The sequence below is a fragment of the Urocitellus parryii genome, chromosome 4, assembly GCF_045843805.1.
Source record: "Urocitellus parryii isolate mUroPar1 chromosome 4, mUroPar1.hap1, whole genome shotgun sequence".
NCBI classification, from domain to species: domain Eukaryota; kingdom Metazoa; phylum Chordata; class Mammalia; order Rodentia; family Sciuridae; genus Urocitellus; species Urocitellus parryii.
The window spans coordinates 28,142,745-28,170,448 of record NC_135534.1 but is presented as its reverse complement, the minus strand read 5'-3'; positions in this window follow the sequence as shown (position 1 = coordinate 28,170,448).

Below are 27,704 nucleotides of genomic sequence, written 5' to 3'. Positions count from 1 at the left end.
CTATTCTTATCTCAATATTCTTACTATTATATCTGAAAATCCCAGTTCCATTATAAAATCATGCATATTCCTAGCACTGAACTGTGGGCATTTTTTTTTTTTTTGGCTTGATGGAGTGATTTTGCCTACTCTATTCTAAAGGCATGATTCCCAAAACAAATTGGAGGAAGTTGGTAGGCATCTTCTGGTCTGCATAATATATTTATTTAATGACCATGTAATGCTGAATCTCATGCCTTAACGACTTTGAGAGATGATTCCAAAAGCACTGACATTGAATCAATAGTTTAACCTGCTAACATTGTTTCTCCCCTCCCCCAATTCTACTACATGGTTAAAGCAATATGATAGTGTTGGATTGACAGACTATTTTAATAACTAATGAGAAATAGTTTGGTTGAGAATGTACAAGGGAGAGGCATGAAGAATTGTGAAAAAAAAATCTTCTCTGGAAGAAACTCATGAAAAATACACAATCACCAAGGAATAATTTTCCTAAAGGATTACAGTAAGGTTAGCCATCCAGCAAAGTTAATGAAAATCTGTGTTGTTATTTGAGGGGATAATGGAGGAAAAGAGTTCTGTCTTACAATCCACTAAAGTCCCACTACTAGTTGTAGAAATGAAGGCTCTGCTGTCCACTTCTTATTTTCCTTTTATCTAATTACACATCTATATGTGCATATGCACATGCACATTTTAGCTTTAAAAATGTTAGTTCCAAACTCATGCATATGTGTATATCTTTGTGAGTAAACTTATAACTTTATATATATATATATATATATATATATATATATGTATATATATATATTTATACATATATATATAATATTGAGACAAATCATAACATAAAATACATATAGCTTTCATTCGGGAATATGGCCTTGAAAATGAACACAGTCATTTTTTTCCTTAAGGAAGTTGATTGCGGTTTGATTGCACAAAAAATGGTCAAAAGACATTAGAAAGGAGATCTTATACATACAGTCTGTAGTACTTTTATATTTGGAAAGCCTATGTATGGGCTATGTTTTAATGCTATCATTTTTTTCTTATTTCAAATGAAAATTGAGGCATTCCTCAAAACACTGCAGTCAATTGTGTGGTTGTGGGGGAGATAGAAGGCAGATCTCACAATTGTATGTCTAAAATGTTGCATTCTAAGCTAAAAATACTCATTGATAATTTTCTCCCATGGTTCAGTTATAATGGAATGAGATAAAAGTCAAGAATCAATTAGAGATAATATGCAGCAGAGGAGAGAGGTCCAGCTGATAGTGCCTTGGGATAACATGTGGTAGGGGTACTAGTGGCCACTACTGTGACCATTCTACTGCCAGCTCTCAATTATATACTGTTTTGACAATACAGTAATATACTCAAGATCATTCTCACAAACCCCTGGTATGCTAAACTGCTTAACATTAACTCAAGAAATTTGCAACCATAAAATCTAACTTGGATGGACCATACAATTTATTGGATAAAGAATCCTTACCAAGAATCCCCTTCCAATACTGAAACACTGGAAATACAGAGAAATGGACTCAGAAGTCAACTAACTTCCCAAGAAGAGTGAGGAAAGAGTTAAAAAAGAGGAAGCACGCTAGGAGCTAAGATTATAGTTGCAGGTTCCCAGGTGTCAGAAAAAGAACCATATGGAGTTTAAATAAGAATGGAGTAAAGGAAGTTGATTTTTTTTGCACCAATCTAGTGCTACCAGATGCTGAAAACATTTAAAATTCTTCAATGTGAAGCTGAATGGTGATGTGATACATACAACCTGTGTTGCCACCGTGAACTATTTTGGGGCTTTCTCTAGTAAGGGCAACAATTAGGATGAAAATGGAGCATTGTTAGAATGAAAGGAGTCTCTGTATCAGTAATATTTATTGAGTGCCTACTACATATAGATTACCTTGAAATTTGCAAAAACAAATAATAGACAGCCCCTGTACTTAAAATACAATTTCTAATAGAGGAATACGTGATCGAATGACAAAGTAGTAACTGGAAAAAATTGATGAAAAATATTAAGGAAAGAGAAGGGAGATCAGAGGAGTAGAGGAAAGGAATGAGAGAGAAGGAGGAGGGATGGGAAAAGGGAGGAATTGCAGAATGAAATTGAAGAAATTATGCTATGTACATATATAAACATGCCACTGTGAATCCCATCATTCTGTGTATCTAAAAAGCATCCACTTAAAAAAAGTGATAAATAAATAGAAGAAAACCATGAGAATAGAAGGTGGTCATGGGAAAGGGGTGGTAGGGAAAGGCAAGTGCTAGGGGTTGTAATAAAGCAAATAAATTATGTACCCCACGTGTGAATATGTCAAAGTGAACCCCTTTATTATGTGAAAATATGTTGCACTAATAAACACATTAAAAATTCTAAGAAAGAGAGACAACGTTTGTGAAAATTTCTATGGTGGAATACAGAAGGAATGGAGTCTCTTTGAATGGCAGAGGATGGAATGTGGGAGGGGCTAGTACACAAGGTGAACAGGGAAAAACATCTTTTGAGCTGGATTTTGAAAGAAGTTGATGTGTATTTTGGTGAATACATTTCCTGGTATATTTTCTGCCACTTTTCACCTGTTTCTTTTTTAAATGTAGCTGCGTGACAAATCTATGTATATAGCTCACACTAGATGTTTTTATATGATTTCTCATTTTTAAATCTCACAGCATGCTAAATACTCTAAATTGCCTAAATAACTCTAGACTTACTTCCAAATTTCTAACTAAACATCATCTATTAGTGAAATCATTCTGAAGTTTTCATTACACAATGGTCAAAATTAAAATAATCCAAATGTCCATCAATGAATAAACTGATGCAGAAATGTAGTGTATGCATGCAATGGAATATTATTCTGCCTTAAAGAGGATGAAGGTTCTGACACTTGCTGTATCCTGGATGAACCTGAAGACATTTTCCTAGGTGAAGTAAACCATGCATAAACAAACCACTTTTGTTAGTCCTCTAACTTATTCGTTTGATTCCATTAACAAATCACCTGTTGAAATAGAATTTCATTTACATTCTCTTAGCATTTTCACACACTTATTCATTCACACATGCAAAAATCAGGGTAGAAATATTATTAAATACATACACACTTATCAACTTACTGTTGGCTTCTGAAAGCAATGAGGAAAAAATGTTTTGAATATGAACTTTGATTATTATTATGGATCAGAATAAATACAAATGGTTGTATTAATCAGAATGCACTAATATTGTATTGTTTCAGAATCCTGTCTGCTTTGCAAATCTATATTTATGTAAGATACATTTCAAGGCTTTTTAAAATTCCCAAAGGATTTGGCTCTCTGATATGAAAATGACTCACAAGTGCTATAAAACTAACTGAAAAATTTATTTATTAAAATATCTATTCGCGCTGGGGATGTGGCTCAAGGGGTAGTGTGCTCCCTGTGTGGGGCCGTGGGTTCGATCTTCAGCACCACATAAAATAAAATAAAGATGTTGTGTCCACTGAAAATTGAAAAATAAATATTAAAAAATTCTCTCTCTCTTTCTCTCTCTTCTCTCTCTCTTTAATATATATATATATATATATATATATATATATATATATATATACACTAATATCACTTACAGTGATCCACCTAATCTGTACAGTGTGAGGTATAAATAAGTGAATTAAAAAGAGAGAAAAATGCTCTAATTTTCAAAGAGTTCATTCATATTCTATTCTATTATAAGAGGTAGATAAACAATAAATGTGATATATAAGTAAATTAAATTAATATAACAAGGGCTCTATATAAACACACACACACTCAGAGCATAGGCAAAAGTATGGAGGGTTAAAAGTGTTTCTTTTTTTAATATTAATAAGGTTTTAAATGGATCTCATGCTTGACTTTTAAGCATTGTCTGATACAGTTAGGGTGGATGCTGATAAGAGGAAACAGACCTTGTCTTGTGTTGGGAGCCCATGGTTTACACATTTCTACCAAACCTCTATAACATCTCTAAAACTGTGCTTGTAAAATGACAGTGATAAATTTTTTGAGTGTAATGTCATTGATTGTACATTGATCTCTTTTAAATTTGCAGCACATCTCATTTTAAGTTCTGGTTCATAGGATGTACATTTATGGAATTGTATAATGTATGAGCTATTAGGGTCCTTTATGATCTCCTCTTCTACTTCCCTCCCTACCCAGATGATAATAGTGAGGAGTCCTGAGCTACTCAACAATGTTTGTGACAGGACACCTCCTAGCGAGTTGAAAAACAAAAGCACCAACCTCAGTCTCACCACACCCACCCTTAGTCATGGATATAGGACGAAGTTTGACAATAGGTTCCCTGTTACTAGATTTAAGGAGGATGTGTAGTTGTCCCCTTGGAAATATAAAGTTAGTCAGATTTTTTAGACCCTCCTTAGAAAGCCACCAAAGTACGTGGATAGAATGTTTTAAAATTAACTAATTTAATCCTACACTGTTTAATTTGCATGAATTTAAGATAATTGAAAGAATACATAAAAGCAATATACTGTGCCTGTCATATAGGGAGTGCACTTTTGCCATTGGGATGAGGCAGCATCAATTACTTGGATATGGTTTCTATTTTTGTGGACAATTTTGAGGCAATGTCTCGTTTTGCTTTTGTGGAAGAGATTCTGTCCTCCTCACGTGTATTATCCATCCTTGCTTGCACTCATACTGCCTGAATACAGCAGCCAACATTTGGACAAAACATCTTTGGTTTAAAATACTTAGTATCTATAAAATATCAAGATTGAGTCTTTGTATTTATTTATTTATTTATTTTTTAAGTTTATGTCTTTAAAAAAGCTCGACCATTTTGTTTTACAGTGTAAGAGCTCAGTTGTCCTATTCGTGACACTTGGAGTTTTATGGTAGCTGCCACTTGCCAGTGATCATTAAGTGAATAAAGCATTCATCAGGGGTATGGAAATCAGGCCCATTCATAAATCATTCTGCACAATCTGTTACCAGAGGTGAGCTAAATGAACATTTTAGAAACAGCTATAAAAATTTAAGACCAGGAGCAAGAATAATTTTCTCAATCTATTTAGTAGTCAGTAATGATAGGATTCTTACAAGAAAAATGTTGTCAATTTCTTATTTCATTTTACATAGCATATGATCTAAACAAATAAATTTCTGGATGCATATGCCATGCCTTTTACACAGGGCAAATTTTCTGACTTAAACAGGCTATTCTTATGAGTAAGGAAATTTTATTCAGGGCACAATTGTCGTGGTGCTCATTTTCTTGGTTTAGTTTCCTTCCCTGTATTAGTATTTCTTCTGCTACCCCATCTCCTTCCCTACTGAGTACCACAGTCTCCTTCTGCACTCTTAATTTTCTTTAAAGGCCTGTCTCTGGATCACAGATATGTCTGTTTACTTCTACCCCCAGGTGATGTTTTATAGAAACTTGAAATTAAGTTCCTCATGCCTCTTGTTTTAGATGTTACCACCACTTGCAGATTAAAGGAAATCATGGTCTCCCTGTGAGTGAGCCATTGGAAGACATGACCCTGAAAATAAAGAAAGCTTGTTTAAGAAGCATCTTTTTGAAAAAGCTCTTTCCCATGACTTATAGGATTAAATATAAGATAAAGGCACTTTCGAAGGTGCAGCCCACAAGAGAGAGAGAGAATGTGGTCACCTTAATTGAAATATATCTTTCTGCACCTTCCACCTTACATTTTCTGCTTTACAAATGATTATTTTCTGCCACAACAAATATTACTTATTACTGAAAATTTTATAAAATAAAAAAAATTAATATATTATCACAAGATGAATACATTGATAAACCTCTACATGAGGCAGAACTGGTTCTGATTTTAAGTGCTAGAGGAAAATTTCAAACATTTAATGAAGAATTTGAAATAATCTTTTCCAAGAATGTAAGGCATTGTGCTGAAAGACAGTGAATATCAGTCATAAGTGTCCAGTCAAGATCATCATTGGGTAGGAATTTTTGTTATGAAGGTTCAAACATTGCCCATACAGACTCTAACACTTGCTGACTGTGTTCACTAGTGGAACAATCACTCAATTTGATTTGTGAAGATACCTTTCATTGAGGTTAAGGTTCTGACTTCTTCTGTTGAGGCCTCAGTGTTGATTGACCTGCCTACCAAATTCAAACCCTCGTCTCTATTCCACCAATACCTAAGCTTTCAATTATGTCTGACATTATAAAAACCTTAATCTATATTCCAATTGCTACATTTTGAACAAATTTATTCCACTTCTGTTTCAGGTTTGCTAAAGGAAAGGGTCACTGAAAATATAAAATTCCATAGAAAAAATTTTCCATTCATGTTGAAGAAAACTGAGAAGAAGTGATTCTTCATAGTAATCAGTCATTGGAATCATCTCAAGCTCAGTTGCCCGATACTGATTACTGTTGTCACTATCTACTGGTTATAAGACCATGGATATTAAATTTACTTTTTCTGTGTGTGGCTTACCTTTTCTGGATAACAAAGGTGATCATAGTAATCTGCCTGGTATAGTTTTGAGAGGTTTAAATTGCTAACAATTGCAAAGTGCTTAGAATAATTTGGTATTCATTTAATAAATGTTAGTTATTTCAGAACACAGAGCAGTATTTTTCAATGAGGATTTAGGTGCTTTTATTCCCATAGAATTCTTACTGAGAAGTTCCAGGTATTCTTCTTTTTGTTTTGCTAGGCTTTTCCTTCTCAAAATCATCTGGGATTTCCTCCTTGACTTTATCATAAAAACATCCTGCCTAGAAGCGAGACTAGTCACAATCATTCTTAGATTATTTACTTAAACTTCCAGATTTGTTTTCACTTATTTTCACCATGCAATCAAAACTTTTCCATTACTTTTCTCTTCTCCTGCCTACGGTATTCTATTTTTTTCTCCCCCAAACAAATCCCCTGTGATCCTCAGCTTTTATGTCCAATAGACTTCAGAAAGAGGACAGAACATCTTGTCACCAATTCTTAGACAACAGAAATCACAGGGGCAGTGAGGTCCTTTCCAATTAACACTCCAAATTACATCGGTGAGGTGTGAGCTTCAGTGCAATGTTCTCTGCCCTCAGACCTGGTGAAAAAAATTCCATCAAAAATAGCTTGCAGAGTTGCACATGACCTTGGGTATCATTGAAGATGTAAATTTTTTTAAAGGTGTTTAGAGAGAAAATGACGAAATGTTTCTCTAAGTATAGCTGAAACTGGTAAATTGTTTTTCTTTATTTTATTCCCCTCTTGTGATTTTCTCTTAAATGTGTGTTTTGGGGAGGAAATAGCTCACTCTCAGAACTCAGTAAGAAATGACACTGTGATCATGATTAATAACTAATCCAAGTAAATAAATAAATAAAACTCAAGCACCTCCATTTTATGGGGTTTGTATGAAATCCCAATTTGAAAGTGAAATTCCTTCCTTGCAAATAGGCAAAACATTTTGTGGAACAACTGTGGTCAGTGGAGAATCCTTTAGCGGTTGGAATATATTATGTTGCTCTATTTCTTTATTGCTTTAAGAAAGCAGTCAGTTTTCTCTGTGTGTCTTTGAGAGTAAGCATTTATTTCTGGTGACTCTGGGAAAAATTAGAGAAGAGAAAAACGTCTAGAAAACAAAGCAGTAAGAATGCGTGTATTTAAACCTTATATATCTGCATACACCTGTAATTAAACAACCATACTGCTCTGTCTCCTTGCCTTTGCAGTGTCAAATACAATCGGAAACTAACTTCTCTTTTTATGCATAAGTCATGTGACTTTACATGTATGTAACTCCCTTACTTCCAAAACGTTAAACATTGTTCAGTAAATATTCTGAAATACTCTTTTTCCTGGACTCGCACAGATTGTTATATAACTCTCTATCAAACTCATCTACTGCACACTCCAATGCATTTAATATATTTATCACCCCACACTGGCACCAAGCTCTGGAAGGCCATATGTCTTACTTAACTTTATACATTCATACTGTGTTTAGCACATATTAAATCTAATAACTATTTTATTGAATATATATAAGCATCAATAATAGAATACAGTGTGACCTGTGTTTTATTTCAATGTGCATGTATGCAAGCATAGCATCAATACATATACATGAATGATGCTGAAGTTGAGCTATAAAAGGACACAATAAAAATGTATGAATAATTTTAGATACATACATCTGCTTTACCACACCTTGTAAAAATCTGTTATCAGAACTCAGAACAGAATGCTATAGTTCAGAAACTTCACAGTGCTAAATTTGCATCCTGATTTTTTAAAAATTAATTTTTATACATGAAATCATGGAAAACATACCACTTGGTTTTCCTACTACATAGTTCCTCAAGATCTAGACCTACAGTTTGTTTTTTAAACCACCATTTTTAATAAATTTTTCTGACCTAGAATACACAGGTATAGTTACCTCCTTATTAGTTAAATCATTTTATAATATGGCCAAAACAAACAAACAAAAAAAAACATACACACACAAAAAGTGCACTCCATTGCCCACTGATCTGCTGTTCTTTTCTAAACAGTACCCTTGCTATATTGTACTTGATTGAATCTCTACTCCTTTGTATGTCTTGAACCTTTCTCCTTGGACTTCAAGGATTATTATAGGGTGTTTACTTCACATTAACTAGCACTATAAAGTCAATCTGAAATGCTTGTACCATACTTTGAATCCAGAAAAAGTCTTTAACAGTTGCTTCTATGTTTTATATTAGTTTTAATACAAGTTGTAGTATTTCTACCTTTGCTGAAACGATTATGCATCAAAGTACTTTAATAGTGACACATCTTTAACAATTCTTACAGTTGTTGTCTTCTTATATGGATTATAACACTGATCCAACTGGGACATTTATTTTCAGCTACTCTTTTATACATATTTTTCTTTTATTTTTCTGATCATTCAGAGACTATAAATTGAGCACCTTGTCTGATATAGGCAGCATGATATGAACTAAGGAAATAAATGTAACAACTCAGGCTAGTTCTTCCAAAGTGCTTCCTCTCCTGAAGGTCATAGGCAGGGAATTTAATGTCAAAAGTAGTATGAGATCTCAGGAAGAATGCCAGAGAAACATATTTCATTATCATGGAACTTTGACTTCTGAAACTTCTTCTCCCAACTAAATTATATTCTTTCCAATGCTTAATGCTATCATTAATATTTATGTAATTAAGAACAAGAAGCTAGTGCAAGATTAAGGAAAAGCTAAAATGCTGAAACTATACAATAAAAATGAGATACATTTTGATGTATTTACTATCTGACTTTATTATTTAAACATACCCCAGGTGAACCCTAGGGGTTTTAAGTAAATTGCTTTTGAAGAACTACTTCATTTATTTATTTTTTTTTTGAGAAACTCTACCAAATTATTAAACCTGTGTCTACACCTTTATATATTTCTATGCTCACATATATGTTTATGCACATGTTTATGCAAAATATAATGGACCAGAAAGTGAAATTCAGTAATATGTAATATTTAAGTAAATGTGTTGGCATCGTTATGCATTTTTGTGAAAACAACCAAATGCCCATTGACACATGAGTGGATAAAAACTGTGGGATATATAATTAATGGAATTAATTAGTATTCAGCCTTAAGAAAAAAAAGGAGGGCTGGCAGTATTGCTCCGTGAGAGAGCACTTACCTAGCATGTGTCTGGCCTTGAGTTCAATCTCAAGCACTACAAAACAAACACACTTTTTTTTTTTTTTTAAGAAAGAAAATGGAAAAGAAATTCTGCCATTTCGAACAAAATATCTGAACCTGGGGGACATTGTGCTAATGGAATTAATCTAGGTCCAGGGGCAAACACTGCATAATTCTACTCATATGAGATATCCTCGGTAGTGAAACACAAGCAGAGAATATTATTGGGGTTGGTAGGACTGAGAGGCTGGAAAAAGAAGGAGTTAATGTTCAATGCGTATAAATCTTCAGGTACAGTAAATGAACAAGTTCTAGATATCCTTTGACAACATAGCACCTGTGTTTAACAGTACAATGTTGTGAACTTCAAATTATCAAGAAGATGGATCTCACATTAGGTATTCTTGTCATGAAAAGGAGGCCCAAGAAAATCTTGTGAGGTTCTGGACTTCTGTTATCATTTTTGTTATAACAATATCATGGCTTCTGTTTGCATATGCCTAAACATATAAAGTTGTGCAAATTAAATATGTGCAATTCTTTATATACAAATAATACATCAAAAAGCCTAGTTCCAAAAAAGAAATAAAGAGAAAAGACAGTCTAAGAGTAGTAAGGGCACATATGAACATACAAATACACATAAACATATACACACATATACACATGTACATACATAAAAACAAAACCCAGATACATTTTATTTCTGGCCCTGCTCATACACAAATAGAGGTAGTATTAAAATGCCACATCTGTTATTATTGACAACAAATTACTCATTTTATGTTATCTGTGTAGTTTAATTTTGCATGAAGTTGTTGATTAAAATCAATGATAATCAGATCCAAACCAAGGAAAATCTGTCACTGATGTTTTGATGTTGCTGATTTCACAAAGGGGGTTTTAGGAAGCTAAAGAACATACAGAGGTAGTTTCAATTATACAAATTCACAGGGTTCCAGAAGAAGTCAGTTTTTAGGATATATTGAGGCTGGAACATGCTCAGGCTTTCTGCAAGATACCTGGTACTCATAAAAGTTGTTACAGCACTCACAAGATGGTAAGTGTGTTACAGTGCTCACAAGATGAGCTAGTTCAACTGACACTACTCAGAGATAAAATATTTCTGTTGTAATATTCTGAGCTACTCACTTTGGCTGGCACATGTTTAAGAGTGTTACAGAGACATAGGGTCACACAAAAGCACAGATAGTACAACTCTCATTTCTGACTCCAATAAGGAAAGCATTCCTCTCGCCAAGTGTTTTAACCCCTTAGCATTGTTATGCATGGCCAGGACACAGAGAAAGCCTAGATTGAGAAGATTTTTAACTTAAGAGAGAACTTCACGTGTGTACATGCACATTTAGGAGGAGATTTAATCCATCAATAGGCTGGATATTATAAAGACTCTGATAGAAATCTTTCTTGAGTTAATATTAAATAGACTCTAAATCACAGTAAAACAATGGATAAAATAATATGCTAATATCTCAGGCCTATAGGAACAATAATAAAATGAGAACCAAATTGGTATTTAGAAAGGACCAGAGTTATCATTAGATACTTAAAGTATACAGTAGGAACAGAACCATCGACAAGAAACCTTGTATAAGTAATTGTCTATATTTTTAGGTGTTTAAGTATATAATATTTTTTATATGATTTATGAAGTTTCAACCAATTTTCCTATTTGTTGTGTCATACATTTTTGGAAAAAATTGTCCTCATTTTCTTATTAAAATTAAAATTCTGGCTGTGCATGCCTATAATCCCAGCTACCTAGGAGGCTGAGGTATGAGGATCACCAGTTTGACACCAGTCTTGGTAACTTAGCAAAACCCTGTCTCAAAAAAATCAGTGGAATGAATCTAACATGACTTTCCTATGTACATATTTGAGACCACCATAGTGACTCTCCACAACATGTGCATCCACTAGACTGGATCCTAATAAAAATGACATACTTCCTGTGTGTATAAATATGACAATATATGCCCTACTGTCATGTATAACTGAAAAGAACAAATAAAATAAAATAAAGAAAAAAAAAGGGACATTTAGTTCTCTGGAAGGTAATCCATACCCTGAATTGAATTCCCAATAAAAAAAATATTAAAATATCTTTACTCTGCTTGTCATATAAACAGATAATGGTCAACACTTCCAAAAATTTGTCTTGATATAAAACATTACAAGTTAGTTGCATTTAAACAAATGAGCATGGATTCATGTCAAAGATGAGAATATTTTGCTACAATCACCTGTGGCTGAGAATATACTAAACAGGAGAGAGAAAATCAAGTGTTTAACATGCTAAGAAAGAAAGATCTCTTTAGAGATCTAGTTAGAACAATTGATTTAGTTGCTTCATGAACCAAGTCAGCTAAGATAAATTGTAGGATATATATGAAAAATTTTGACAAAGAAAATTTTTTGGCTGGGGTTAGACTTTGGTTGATGGTTTACATGTAGGATAGGAAGTACAAAAATTAGTAGAGGTTTGTCATTCAGTGTTCAGTAATGTTCTGACTATATAGGTTAATTTTTACATGAATGAAGCACTTACTTATTTATAGTCAATGCTATCTTCTAAAACATTGCAAAAGATTTTGAAATGTGTTAAAAGATTGATAGTTTCTTATCTAGTACTCAAGATTATCTTTACCTTTCATCATATTTAAGCCATTTTAAAACTCTGTAAGTTACAGTAAGCTAATAGCAATACAAATGATTATTTTCCATAAATTCCTAAATGAATGTGTCCAGCTGAGATGTGATTGACATCTATTAGAACATACACATATTCCTTCTTCAAAAAATTATAAATGGGAACTTTTAAAATCTTTGGCTGTTATGGAGTTTATATTTTAATGGAGGAAGACAGGTAAAAAAATGTGAGTATATAGTATATATTCAGGGTATAATATATTCCATGAGTAAAGGTAAAGAACATTGGAAGAGAGTGATCAAGAAAAAAATAATTTTAAATCCTTGAAATGGAAAAAATAGATTACTGAGTGACCTGTATAGGAAATGTTTTTGAATCATATCTGGATTTCATTGCCTTTGAGCTGATTGACAACTCTACTAATTATAGGGAACTGATAATAACAAAACCCATAAGCTTGCATACAGGATAGGAAAAGTGGATTTGGCAAACATTTCCAGAAGATTCCATTCCAAATTGACAGGTTACGTGTTTTCTTGTTTTCTCTATTTTTTAAAATTGGTTCTTATCAGTTGTACATGAGAGTAGAATTAATTTTGATATAATTGTGCAAGCATGAAATACATCTTATTCTAGTTAGGACCCCATTCTTATGAATGTACATGATGATGGGATTCACTATAGTATATTCATACAAGTACACAGGAAAATTATTTCAGGTTCATTCCATTGTCTTATCTTTTGCTATCCCCCTCCATTCCCTTCATTCCCCTTTATCTAATCTACCAAATATCCATTCTTCCCCTTTCCCCACTTATTGTAGATTAGCTTCCACTTACCAGCAAAAACATTTGACTTTTGCTTTTTTTTGTGGTGGGCTTATTTCACTTGGAATGATAGTCTTCAGGTCCATCTATTTACTTACAAATGTCATAAAGTCGTTCTTCTTTATGGCTGAGTAATATTTCAAAAATGTGTCTATTTGTGTGTGTGTGTATGTGTGTGTGTATTTCTTTATCCATTTATTTGATGGAGGCCACCTACATAGATTCCATAACTTAGTTATTGTGTATTGAGCTGCTATGAATATTGATGTGATTGTGTCACTGTAGTATGCTAATTTTCAATTTTAGGATATAAAGGGAGGAGTGGGACATTTGGCTCAAATAAAGAATCTCCATACTGCTTTCTAGAGTGGTTATACCAATTTGTATCCTCACCAGCAATGTATGAGTGTACCTCTTTCCTCCACATTCTTACCAGTATTTTTTTTTTACCTGTATTCTTGATTATTGACATTCTGAAAGAAGTGAGAGGAAATCTCAGTGTCACTTTAATTTGCATTTCTCTAATTGCTAGAGATGTTGAATTTTTTTTAATACATTTGTGACAGTTGTATTTCTTCTTTTGCGACAGGTCTATTCAATTTCTTTGCCCATTTATCGATTGGGTTATTTGTTTTTTGTTTTTTGGGTGTTAAGTTTTCAGAGTTCTTTGTATATCCTGGAGATGAATGCTCTACCTGAGGTGCACGTAGCAAAGATTTTCTCCCATTCTCTAGGCTTTCTCTTACACTTTTGATTGTTTCCTTCCTGTGAAGATGTGTTTTAGTTTGCTTCCATCCCATTTATTGATTCTGATTTTGCTTCTTGCACTTTAGGAATTTTGTTAAAGAAATTAGTTCCTGAGGAAATAGGTTGGAGTGTTGGGAATATCTTCTCTTCTAGTATGTACAGGGTTTCTGGAATAATTTATAGGTCTTTGATCCACTTTGAGTTGAGATTTATGCAGGGTGAAGAGAGTGTTTAAATTTTATTCTATTCATATGGATTTCTGGTTTTCCCAGCACTATGTGTTGGAGAAGCTATATTTTCTCCAATATATGTTTTCTCCAATGTATAAGGTAACTATATTTGTGTGATTTTTCTCATTGTCTTCTATTCTGTTCCATTGGTCTTCTTGCCCATTTTGTTGCCAAAACTGTTTTTGTAACTATTGCTCTATAGTGTCATTTAAGGTCTGGGATTGTGATTCCTTCTACTTCACTTTTCTTGTTAAGGATTGCTTTCGCTATTCTGGGCCTTTTATTTTTTGAAATGAATTTCATAAATACTTTTCCTATTTCTATGAAGAATGTTATAAGAATTTTGGTGTGAATTATATTAAATCCATATAGCACTTTTGGTATTATGGCTATTTTTAGAATATTAATTCTGCCTAAGAACATAAGAGGTCTTTCCATATTGTCCTCCTCTATTTCTTTATTTAGTTTTTATAACAGATTTTCTTCACCTCTTTTGTTAGATTGATTCCAAGTATTATCACCCAGATATCAATTGTGTTCTTATTCCTCAATGATAATATCTGAAAGAGAAATTAAGATGCACATCCTCTTCAAATATGCTTGGAATATTACCCAACGTGGGTCACATGCAAGGTCACAAAGTCATCTGAAGAAATTTTAGGAGTCTAACATCACTCCATGTGCCTTTCCTGCACACAATGGATGGAACCAGAAATTTGTAAAAATGGAACTAGAAAAGCTCAAAAAAATACATGGAAGCTAGGCAACATACTCTTCAACAACCACTGAGTGCAAGAAAAAAATCGAAAGCAAAAATATAAAAGATTTTGAGACAAAAAAAAAATCCAGTTATGAACTCTAGGAATGAAGCAAAAGCTGAATAAGAATGAGGTTTATAGTAACATGCACCTACGTTCAGGGAGGAGACAGAGCTCAAACAAAAATATCACAGTAACTCTCAAGTAATTAGGAAATGGAGAATGAACTAAACTCAAAGTCATCAAAGGGAAGGAAATAATAACTTTTAAGAGCAAAAACCAAATGAAATACAGGAAAGAAAATAATAGAGAAAAATCAACAAAACCCAGTTTGGTATTGATGTGAGTTGTTTGTTGGTTATTTAAAAAGATAAATAAATAGGGCAAAATCCTAATTATACTAAGAAGACAGGAGATAAAAGGAAATAAATAAATTCAGAGATGAAAATTAGATATTACAACTTATATCACAGAGATAAAATGTAAGGAACCATTACACATATTTATGTGCCAAGTAATTGAAAAAAAAAAAAAACAGAAGTAGAGTGTGTCCTGGTAACACACAACTAACCCAGGCAGAATGGCAAGGTAATAGGAAGCTTGAAGAGACCAATAACAAATAAGGAAATGGAATCAAATCACCCCAACAAAGAAAATATGAGGACCAGATGGCTTCACAGGGTGAATTCTAACAGACATGTAAATAACAATTGATACAAATCCTTTTTAAGATCTTCCAAACAACAGATGAAAAGGGCATACTTCCAAACTCATTTTAGAAGGCTGGCATCACCCTGAGACCAAAGTCAGACAAACCCACCAAAATGAAGGGAAGCTATGGGCCAATATCTGGTAAAAGAGATGCATAATTCCCAACAGAATATTATCAAATTAAATTCAACAAGACATTAGGAATATTATACACTATGAACAAATGGGGTGCAAATATTTTTTCAACATATCCACAGGATTATGTAAACTGATGTGGGAGAAAGGCATTTGACAAAGGCATTAGACGACATTGAGCACACTTTCGTGGTAAAAAAACTTTTCAACAAATTCAGTATAGAGAGAACTGACATAAAAACAGTAAAAGCCATATGTGAGTTTTGTCCTGTTGCTAAACTTGAGAAATGTATTTGATTTCCAAGTATAGATGGTGAGTAATTGGGTACCAAAATCTGGAGCTCTGGGAAAAGGTGTACAGGTTACATATAAAAATGGGACTCAATTATATGTGAATCATTAAGCCATGGTCATGTAACAGATGACTCACAGAATAGACGTGAAGAGAACAGAAAAGGGCATAGCATTGAGATTATCTTGGGATAATGAATGTTGATATTTCACAAAGAGACACTCAGGAGGAGTGACACTGAAGTAGGAAGACAGGCATGGGAGTGCAGGGTCCAGGATGCCTAGTGAAGGAAGAATTTCAAGGGCAGAAAACTGATTCTTTGTCCATACTACTGAGAGATCCAAGAAGTAAAAAAAAAAAAAAAAAAAAAAAAAAAACCGAATATATTGGCTACAGGGACAAGAGATTCCTTCCTCCCCTGTGCCCTATGGAGTGATGATGATAAAAAAAAAATGTGGTTGACTGCAGGGGTAATTTGGCAGACATTGTAAACAACAATTTCAATGAGATATTTATAATATAATAAGAACTACATAAATAAATAGGAGATGGAGGTGATGCTGGAAATTGAGTGTTTTTCTCCTGTAGATAAAAAAAAATAATTACAGCATGTTTTCAAGCTCATATGGATAGATTAGTTCAAATAAGTGCAGAAATGATGTATGAGAAAGGGAAATAACTGAATAATAGGCTAGAAAGAGAGAGAGAGAGGTGGTGACGATTTGGGAATAGGTGCTTAAAATTGGGTTGTTATATGGGTAACATGATGTCTCAAGTTACTGCAGTCCGGCTGGCTGGGCAAAATAACCGGGGGTGACGAACAACTTGTGTACATTGATACAGCAGGAGAGGGAGCCGTTTATTGTAGGACAACAGAAGTATTTATACTTTTCACACAGCTTATCTTAATTAGCATAAACTCGATATAACAGTCAACCAATAAGAAATCTCCACACTTAATAGCTCACTGGCGTTACTTCACACTTAATAGCTCGCTGGTGTTACTTCAATTATCCAGTGGATAATTGAAAGCAGGGAAGGTAAGTATTGTTAGAAAGTTTGACAATCAAAATCTTCAGTCATTAAAATCTCATTTTAGTTCACATTGGGCAAAGAATAGTGAACTGGAAAATAACAGTTTTTCAAGAAAGGAGAGGAAATCCATGGAGGTGATTGTATAACCCCCAAAGCATAGAATATCTCAGTGTTATACTCAACAGCTTTGTCTTTTATGAAGGGAAGACATATCTGAGGGAAAAAAAAAAAAGTTGTTTTCAAGTGGCAGTGAAGAAGAAAGACAGTGACCTCAACTTCAAGCTCCTTAGCAGCAGAAGTGTTGGAATAATCTAAACTGGAGAGGGTGCCCCTTAGATTTCAGGTACAAGAAGATGGTGAAGTGAACGTTCAGAGAGGGGTTGGGGTTACAATACACTTTAGTGGTGATAGACCAGCAAAGGATGAAGTGTAAACATTTGAAAAATAAGAGGAGTGAAGTCCCAAGTATATGTAGTTTAGTGACTAAACAAACACTTGGGAACAAAGGGGCTTGGTTGATGAGGAACATGCCTGCCTTATTACATGTCTGTGGTTTCACTGTAACTTTTTTTTTGGAACCTGGGATTAAATCCAGGTATTCTTAACCACTGAGCCACATACACAGATTTTTTTTTCTTTTTAAAATTTTCTTAGTTTTTCTATTTTGAGACAAGTCTCACTAAGTTGCTTAGAGCCTCACTATGATCCTTCTGCTTCAGCCTTCGGAGATGCTGGGATTATAGGCATGTGCCACCATACCTGGCTCACTATAATTCTTAACAGTGCTTTCCTGCCTTTCCTAAAGGGTCCTGATTTGAGAGTCAAATTATAAGATCACCCTATTTAACGTGAGTGAGGCAGATAGGGATACAATTCAGATGGGATTTGTATTGATATTCTGTTAGGTATGATTTGAAGCTTTGCTTTATGATTGGTCTGGGAAGTGGCTAGTTTGCAGTGATGAGTCCTATAGTGCTGAGGTTATTGGAAGTGGTGGTCTCAGTAGAAACAGGTGGAAAATTGGGAAGCCCTATATATGATATAATAGGCAGATTGGACAAGATTGGTGGGAGCCCGTAGGCAATGATTTCATTGGTTCCCCAGCCTCAAGGAATTCCTGTCAATCAAGAACCTCAGAGTATGACATGAAGTCTTCACACGTGTGTTTAGGAGGAATGTATACTGGATCAGAGTGGGTGCTTAATCCAATGATGGTGTCTTTAAAAGAGAAAGGAGAAGAATACCCAGAGACAGAGCTATGGAGGGAAGGTCATGTGAAGATGGAGGTAGACAGAGTTCATAGGATGCAATTCCAAGCCATGGAACCCAAGGATTCCTAGGAGAGTGGGAGGAGATAAGGAAATATTTTTCTCTAAGGTTTTCAGAAGCAGCATGACCTCTTTCAGACACCTTGATTTTGGACTTCAGGCCTTAGGAAGTATGAAAGAATGAATTTCTTTTGTTTGGTGGAAACATAATATGGAAGCCATATAATATTACTACAGAGGTCAAGATCATTTTTATTTTAATTTGGACTAATCATTTGAATCCTCATATCGGTTGGGACAGCTTCTTTGTCTCAAGGTGAAAGGCAAGAATCATCTTTTCCTATCTGTAAAGAATTGCTAAAATATAACTTGAATATTATATTATCACTTATCATTTTCCCATTTTTAAGAAGATGCTTTATGGTGTAAACATGGCATGTTGCTGTCAATTGATTATATTAATTAAGTTTCTTTTTGAATGGACATTATAAAATAAAACTTTTAGTCAGAAATTCTTTTAGAATAGACATGTACTTAGTATTATAGGATATTTGGAAAAGAACTAAAAGTTAAGTGCTATAGAATGGGGAAAATTTTGTTACTCAAATACAAGACTGAATGATAATATTTAAAAACCAATAGAATTTTAAAGCTCCAATCTTAAATAAAAAGCTATTTCTTGTCACTGACAAATAAGGATAACTTAAAGTTCCTTTAATTACAGAATTATTTGGCTCTAAAAATCAAAGCATACTTATCAGGAGGTGGAGTTCTTGAGGCTATAATCAAGAAAATATATTCAAAAGCTAAGGCAATTTACAACACTATGTGTCAATCAAATCAAGAGAAAACATGGAAATGTAAAATATACCAATGCTCAAGGTGATATAAAGTAGTTGTCAAGAAAAATTAGATTCCTAATGTGCTTTAGTCCCTTTAGCATGCAACCACATGTGTCTGAATTCAAAGGAACTGTCAACTTATTCAGGGTGGTAAGATTAAGCAAAATGGAAATTAATTAATTGGCATAAAACATCAGAAAATTCACCTTCCTAAAGGCATAGCAATTTGAGGTTCGAGGTCAGAAGTATAAGAAAAATTTCCTCTATAGAATATACCAGTGCTTCCGAAAACAGTGACTTTTGGAAAGAGTGCTGATTTATTAATAGAATATAGAGTGGAAATAATCCTTAGGAAGCTCTATGATGAAAATTAAATTCCATTCTTTGCCTCTTCATTCCTTGTTTTGATATTTTATTATAACTATGCATATAAAATATGAAATCTGATGGTTAATGTGATGATTTCCTAGCCAAATACATTTATATATGTGAGAATATATTTTTATAAACTGGTATGTTTCTTTAAGAATTATAATGAAATTTATAACAATTAAAAAGAAAAATGAAGAGACCTGACTTAAAAAATAACAAATGACCATATGACTACACCTGATATAGGATGCTTAACAAACCCACAGTAAATATTTCCTTATAATTCTGTCGAAAATATTTGGACTAATAAAACATAGAACACAGTTAAAAGTAAGTAGTTGAACAAAATTGGAGAAAGAGATGTTGAGTACTAATAAGATTCATTATATGCTCTATATTCCAAATTTTTCTCATCTTACACTCAATTAACTATTATTTCTCAAATTTGTATGAAAACAACAACAATATTTATGTGTCTAGGCATCTTTTCTCACTCAGCTAGAGATATAAAACTAATTGTATTCTAAAATAGAAAACAATTTTATAGCAATTCCTCCTGGCATATGGTGATATTTTAAATAAACCACACATTATTTTATAAATATTAACTTCCTCAATAGTGCTCAGTTATTTCTATTTTTGCACAGTTTCCTTTATTTACCCACTGTTAAATAAATGCAGTAAGAGTTATTGAGCACATTACTAAGTATTTGACCTATTGGATTGCAATGTGACAAAGCAATAAACATAACATGATTGCAATATTTCAGGGTAGTGTACTACACTTGTATATATGCCCTAATCTGCTTAATATATGGATACAAAGAATTGTTAACCTACAATTTTAAACCAAACAGTGTTTCATTTAAATGTAAGAGTTCAATAAAAATATTCTTGGGCATATTATACTTCTGAATATTTGGCCACCCAAGATGCATTCTGAAAATACTCTTGAATAGAATTTAAAAATTGTTCATTAAATTCAAGAATTTTAAAGAAAATATGCATTGAAGATGAATGGCTCATGGAATGGTATTTCTGTACCAAAGGGAGATACTATATCTGTGACAACTCAGAAAACAAAACTTCAACAGCGAGATTGTGGCAGTTTTTAATAGATAAAATTAAAACAGGTGCTAGTAACCATATCATTTCACAATATACACATTGATAAGTATTAAAATGAGTGGGCAAACATGACTATAAATATTAAATTAAGAGAAATAACTAAGGTAAAAGGAAAATATATTTTAAGGTAGGCAATCTATAGCTACCCAATAGAACAGACAAGAAACAAGAAAGAAAGAAAGAAAGAAAGAAAGAAAGAAAGAAAGAAAGAAAGAAAGAAAGAAAGAAAGAAAGAAAGAAGAAACAAAATGGTATTCAAAAGGAAGTTCTATTATACCATAGTTATAGTAAATCTAGAGCAAATTCATAAAATAAAAAAAATCTAGATATTAGGGCTCTATCTGAAGTGTGAGGAGTAAAAATTTGTTCCCATTATGTAGGCTCCCTATTTACCTCTCTTATTGTTTCTCTTGCTGAGAAAACAATTTTAGTTTGAGTAAGTCCCATTTGTTAATTCTTGTTATTAACTCTTGTGCTATGGGTGACCTATTAAGGAATTTGGAGCCCGACCCCACAATATGTAGATCGGAGCCAAATTTTTCTTCTATCAGATGCAGAGTCTCTGGTTTGATATCAAGCTCCTTGATCCATTTTGAGTTAAATTTTGTGCATGGTGAGAGAAAGGGGTTCAGCTTCATTTTGTTGCATATGGATTTCCAGTTTTCCCAACACCATTTGTTGAAGGTGCTATCCTTCCTCCATTGTATGCTTTTAGCCCCTTTATCAAATATAAGATAGTTGTAACTTTGTGGATTAGTCTCTGTGTCCTCTATTATATACCATTGGTCCACCCGCCTATTTGGTACCAGTACCATGCTGTTTTTGTCACTATTGCTCTGTAATATAGTTTGAAATCTTGTATCGCTATACCACCTGATTCACACTTCCTGCTTAGAATTGCATTTGCTATTCTGGGTCTTGTATTTTTCCCATATGAATTTCATGATTGCTTTATCTATTTCTACAAGAAATGCTATTGGGATTTTGATTGGCATTGCATTGAACTTATAGAGAACTTTTGGTAATATCGCCATTTTGAGGATGTTGATTGAGTACACTTTTGGTCATTGTGAGAATTTTTTTTCCTGTCATTTAACCTATGCTATGATTCTTGATTTTTATGCTATAAATTGAAAGTTTTATCTTTTGGATGGAGCACATTTTTGTACTGATAAAAATATTTGATTATGTATGTGTGTTGAGGGGTGATGTAGTTTGATCCTTTTGGAATCATAGCTATAATTACCCTAGTTGAGAAAGTTTTTACTAATGTAATATATGCACCTGAATTATGAGATTTCCTATCTGGTTCTTGGAAACATATATTACACTTGGCCATATATGGCACCTGAGTATGATTTCTCTCATCTTGTGGGTGGTTCTTTTCATGATGTCAGGAAAGCTCCATCTCCTCAAGTGTAAGCTCTTCTGAGTCTGCTAGTGTTTCATTGTGTCTCAGAAACATTTTGAAGATAGTAAAGCTGGGCTGTCATCATACTCAACTCATTTTTTTCTACCTCTCAGTGATCAACATCTTTCATTGTTGACTAATGCCTACACATAATGGATGCCATTATTTCATATATTTTCTCTAATAATATGGTTGTTTTGTCCTCTCCATTAATCTAGTACCTGTTGCTACATTGAGTCAGCAAGAGGAAAAATGAGGTTTACTATGATTTTTTAGGAAATACATTCCCCGTATCATAATTTTTGTTTCCATTTATTTTCAAATGATATAATACTTACAACTACGTTGAAAAGTAGTTCTTTCTTTTTCAATTTGGAAGTTACCATATTATAATCAAACACCTCTACAAACTTTATTTTGCAATTTGTACAAACAAGCAGAGTCACTGACATAATCTTAAACAAATCAAAACCCAGAAATTGACATAGATAAGTTATTTTATGTATTGCAAAATTAGTTCCATATGCTACATTTAATCTCACCTTTCTTCAGTTTCCATCTTTGATTTAATTCTCTCTGTTCCTGACTTTTGTAATGTTGATAATTTTAAGGATGAAATGTCATCTGCTTTGTAGAATATGTCTCAAATTTTCCATGATTGTTGTCATGATTTGATTCTAGTTATTAATGTTTGACAGGAAAATTATACAATTGATGTCATTCTTCTTTCAACTTAGCACACCAGGTAGAAATATGTTCACTTTTTTTCTATCTCTTATGAATATACATTCATCATCTATATTAAGGTAGAGTCTTCCAAGCTTTTCCATTCTTAAGGAATCTTTTCCCTCTTTCAATTAGTATTTTTTGAAGATGTACATTAAGACTATGCAGATGTCTTGCCCTGATCAGATTTGCACTCACTATATTTAGCATGCACAGATTTTTCTTGGCTGAGTTATGTTTTACCTCAATGATTTCTTAATAATAATTATCCCAAATTTATTATTTTTTATGCAGTTAGCCACTGGAGTTATACAACAAGGAAAATGTATTTATTTATATTTCTGTTTTTAAACCCAGTATGGCTCCATGGTTTTTATTTGTTGGTTTTTAATTTTGTTAGTATTATTTTTATTATTATTTAATTTGCTATTTGAATTGTCCTAGGTTTGGCAATGCATATTATCCCTTTCAAAGATATGCCATGTCAATCATGTATTTTCCTGTTCAGGTCCTAAAATTAGGCACTTGTCCTAGGTTCCATAGTGCTTCTCATAGAGGGCATTGTTTATAAACAAAGACTAACACAATAAGTGTGATCATCAGTATAGGTCACTCCTTCTGAACCCTCTTAGAAGAGAGAGCTGGAGAGTCTTTCACATATACACACATGGTTAGTTTACATGTGTGAACACCTATTTAGCTAGTGAAATCCATAAAATCACATGGATCCTTCTAATTTGAATTCCAATCCAATCAACTAATTCTTATTTTTCCCCTTTTCATATTTGAATTTTATTTTCTTTTTTCGCAGTGAGAACCTGATTCTGGTATTTTCAATGTGTAATTTTGATCAGCATCCACCTCCTCTCTGATAAAAACGATACCCTATTATTGTCCTGGCCCCCCTCTTCCTACATAGGTACACAATCTGGTGCTTTTCCTCCTATGTGGGCTTCTCACCCTTGCTGCCACCACTGACTTCTTGCCTGCCCCTGTTCACACTGCCCTGACCCAGTGGCCTTCTGATTGTTCAGATGCCCTTCTAGCTTCTTGGGCTCTGACTTCCCACTCTGGATCACTAGCATTGGTACCACCTCCTTCTGAGGTAGTTATCTCACTATATTCAGATTTTGACTTCCTGAATTTGTATTCCTGATTTATAATTTTTGTTCTGTGCAAGATTCACATAGAAAAGAGATTTTTTTTTTCCTATTTTCTAACTTGAAAAATTAAGAGACTGATTGTTCTGGTAAGATTTTGATATTATTCTCAACCATTCTGAGCAGCTTTTACCACAGGGTGACCTCTAACTTAGTGAGACAGAAGAAGAAAAGAGAAATTTTCAGGTGCTGGTTAAATATCCTTCATTGTCTACTCTAGGGCTTTTTTTTTTTTTTTCATTTTCTTCTGCAGAAATTCAATTGGAGGAATATGAGCATTATTCCTTTTATAAAACTCCCTTGAAATAGTTCTATTCACAAGCTTGTCTCATTCCCATTTTTACTCATTAACCTAATGTTTCAAATTGATTCAATGCCTATTAAAACTTTATTTCACCAAATATTTCAAAGCAGGCTCTTATTATTCTCTTTTTTCATTTCTCCGAAATCATTGAACTAACATTGCCTTTAAACCAGGGATTTAATGTTCCTAAGAATTTTCTCATGAAGGTGTTTACATGTGCTTAGTCACCCTTAGAAAATATTTCTTTGAATCATGACTCTGAAATTATGCAATCATGACCTTTCAAAGATGAAGGAGAGCTTTCCATCTAATTTTCTTCATTTAAAAGGTCCAGAAGCTCTATGAACTCAACGAGATCCAAATCGTGATGGGATTTAAAAGATTCCATGTTTGAGGTGTGAACTTTAACTTCATAAGCTCAAAAACCAAGAAAGAACAAACTAAAACAATACCAAAAATTTAAATCTAATGTCGATTAAAATCCAAACAACTTTATTCGCTATTTAAAAATTTTATTTTAATTCACTTGAAGTAGGACAGAAGAGGCTGGACACCCGAGGAATTTTCGGGAAGAGGTTTATTGATTGCAGTGTTCAGAGGTAGTTCTCTCTTAAGAATCTTTTTTTTTTTTTCTGAATAAAGATTTTGGAAATTCTTTGAAGTTTATAGCTAGTACAGGGAAAGGGGATGGGAGGACTTGGAGGTTTACATGACAAATGCTTTTTGTTCCATCCTCTAAGAGACAGGTTTCACAAGTTCTTACCAAAAAATCAGAAGTGCTATCTTTTTGTACAACAAGCTTGCAGACTAACTCTGTCACACCTTTTGTGTGCAAACCTAGCATTTACAAGAAAGAGGAAACTACCAACCACAATAAACTCTGCAGACATCCTGCTGATCTGACAAGAAGAGAAGCTTAGTTGTGGCAATGGTTTTTTGGTGGGGGTGTCTGGCCTGCTTCACACTTATACCTATCAATTGTGAGAATTGTTTTTTTTTAAATTAATTTGTTTTAATTAGTTATACATGAAAATAGAATGCATTTATGTACTTTCATATATCATACATAGGTGGGATATAAATTCTCATTTTTCTGAGTTTACATATTGAAGAATCATATTGGTCATATAACATATATACATACAGTAATAATATTTGTTTTATTCTACTACCTTTCCTATCCCCACATTCTCTCTCCTCCCCTCCTATCATTTCCCTTTACCTAATCTAAGGTAATACTATTCTTCCCTAGTGCCCCCTGCTTTATTGTGAATTAGTATCCACATATTAGAGAAAACATTCATCCTTTGGTTTTCTGGGATTGGCTTATTTTACTTAGCATGATATTCTCCACCTTCAACCATTTACTGACAAATGCCATAGCATTAATTTCTAGGATATATAAAGAACTCAAAAAAACTTAACACCCAAAAAACAAAAAACAAAAAACAAAACCAAATAACCCAGTCAATAAATTGGCTAAGGAACTGAACAGACACTTCACAGAAGAAGAAATACAATTGATCAACAAATATATTTTTTAAAAAGTGTTCAACATTTCTAGCAATTAGAGAAATAGAAATCAAAACTACTCTAAGATTTCATCTCACTCCTGTCAGAATGGCAATCATCAAGAATACAGGCAACAATAAATGTTGGTGGGGATGTAGTGAAAAAGATACACTCATACATTGCTGGTGGAACTGCAAATTGGTGCAACCAATGTAAGAATCGTAAAGAGAACTGTAACAAAATATCAAATAGAGAACAACTGTAGACAAACACAAAAAGCCCACCACAAATTTTTTAAAAATTATATCTTACTCTAAGCAAAATGGCATTATATTTTTGATTATGTAAAGATACATTTTCAATGAAAACTAAGTTTAAAACAAGTGAAATCACAGTCTATTTTCATCTAGGATCATTACATTCAAACATCTTAAAGGCAGATAGTCATGAAGGTCTTGTGATGCCATATCTGCTGCTAAATTGGAAGCCATGTGGATTTTCCCAGTTCACATAGCTTCCCATTGCCCCTCACTCTGAATCCATAATTCTCTAGAATCTGTAGTTTCCCCTAAATGATCCCCCCAAAAAATCCTCCTTTAAAATGACAAAAAAAAGTTTTTGTAGCATATATGTGAATGTGCTTCTGAAATACATATTATAGAGAAAAATGCATTCTAAACTATTTTTAGAAAATATGAATTAATCAAAAATTCACAGACTGTTTTTTTTCTATATAGGAGAATTTTAAATTCATACTTGAATTCTTTTTTGAAGTCTCTTACACTTCTGTGCTTATTTTTCCAAACTGAACACAGGCTGCTAGGCATCAACTACCACCCCACCCCATTTTTTTCATTTAAAACACACCTGCAAGTACAGACCCACTGACCCCGACAATTAGAAACTGATCAACACCTAAGAACAGCGGTAACATCTACACACATGGGCTGGTTGAAAATATCTCAAGCTATCAATATTATCAAATGAGTACCGAAGCTTGGTAAACAAGCACAACATTTCAGGAAGTCAGAAGCAATATATTCTTATGTTCGTTTATGCAGCACTGTGACCATAGCTGATAATAATGCATTGCATATTTCAAAATAGCTAAAAAAGAATAATTTAAATATTCTCATCATGAAGAAATTCAAATATTTGTGAGGACATATATGCTAATCACATGATTTAATCACTCCACAATGTATACATGGACTAAAACATCTCACGATACCCCATAAATATACATGATTATCATTTGGAAAATAATATTTTAAAAAATCAAGGAATAGGTTGAAAGCAGGGCAATGTATTAAGGAAGGAATAACAATTGGTTTACTTTTATTCTTAAGGTTCAGGGATTTTTCCCTATTCCCCTCAGAAGAATAATCACAATTTGTGATTATTTTCTTCATTTATTGGCTTAATTTTTAATTCACACTTACATTAGAAATGCAAGCTCCTGGAAGTTAAAACTGTAATGTCGGGCTGGGGATGTGGCTCAAGCGGTAGTGCACTCGCCTGGCATGCTTGCGACCTGGGTTTGATCCTCAGCACCACATACAAACAAAGATGTTGTGTCTGCCAATAACTAACAAAGAAATATTAAAATTCTCTCTTTCTCTCTCTCCCTCTCTCTCTCTTAAAAAAATAAATTAATTTAAAAAAACCTGTAATGTCAATCACACATCATCTGATGCATGATGGTACACATTCTATGAATACGTTCTGAGTGACTGCCTCTCTGTTTATGCCACAGCCTTCCTCTCTTAATATGCTCCATTTTTCTAGTTTCCTTTTTTTAATTTCTTTTACATGCCATTGTTACCTCCTCCTACCAAGATTCTATACTTCAAATATAACTCATCATGTTCACATGAGCTT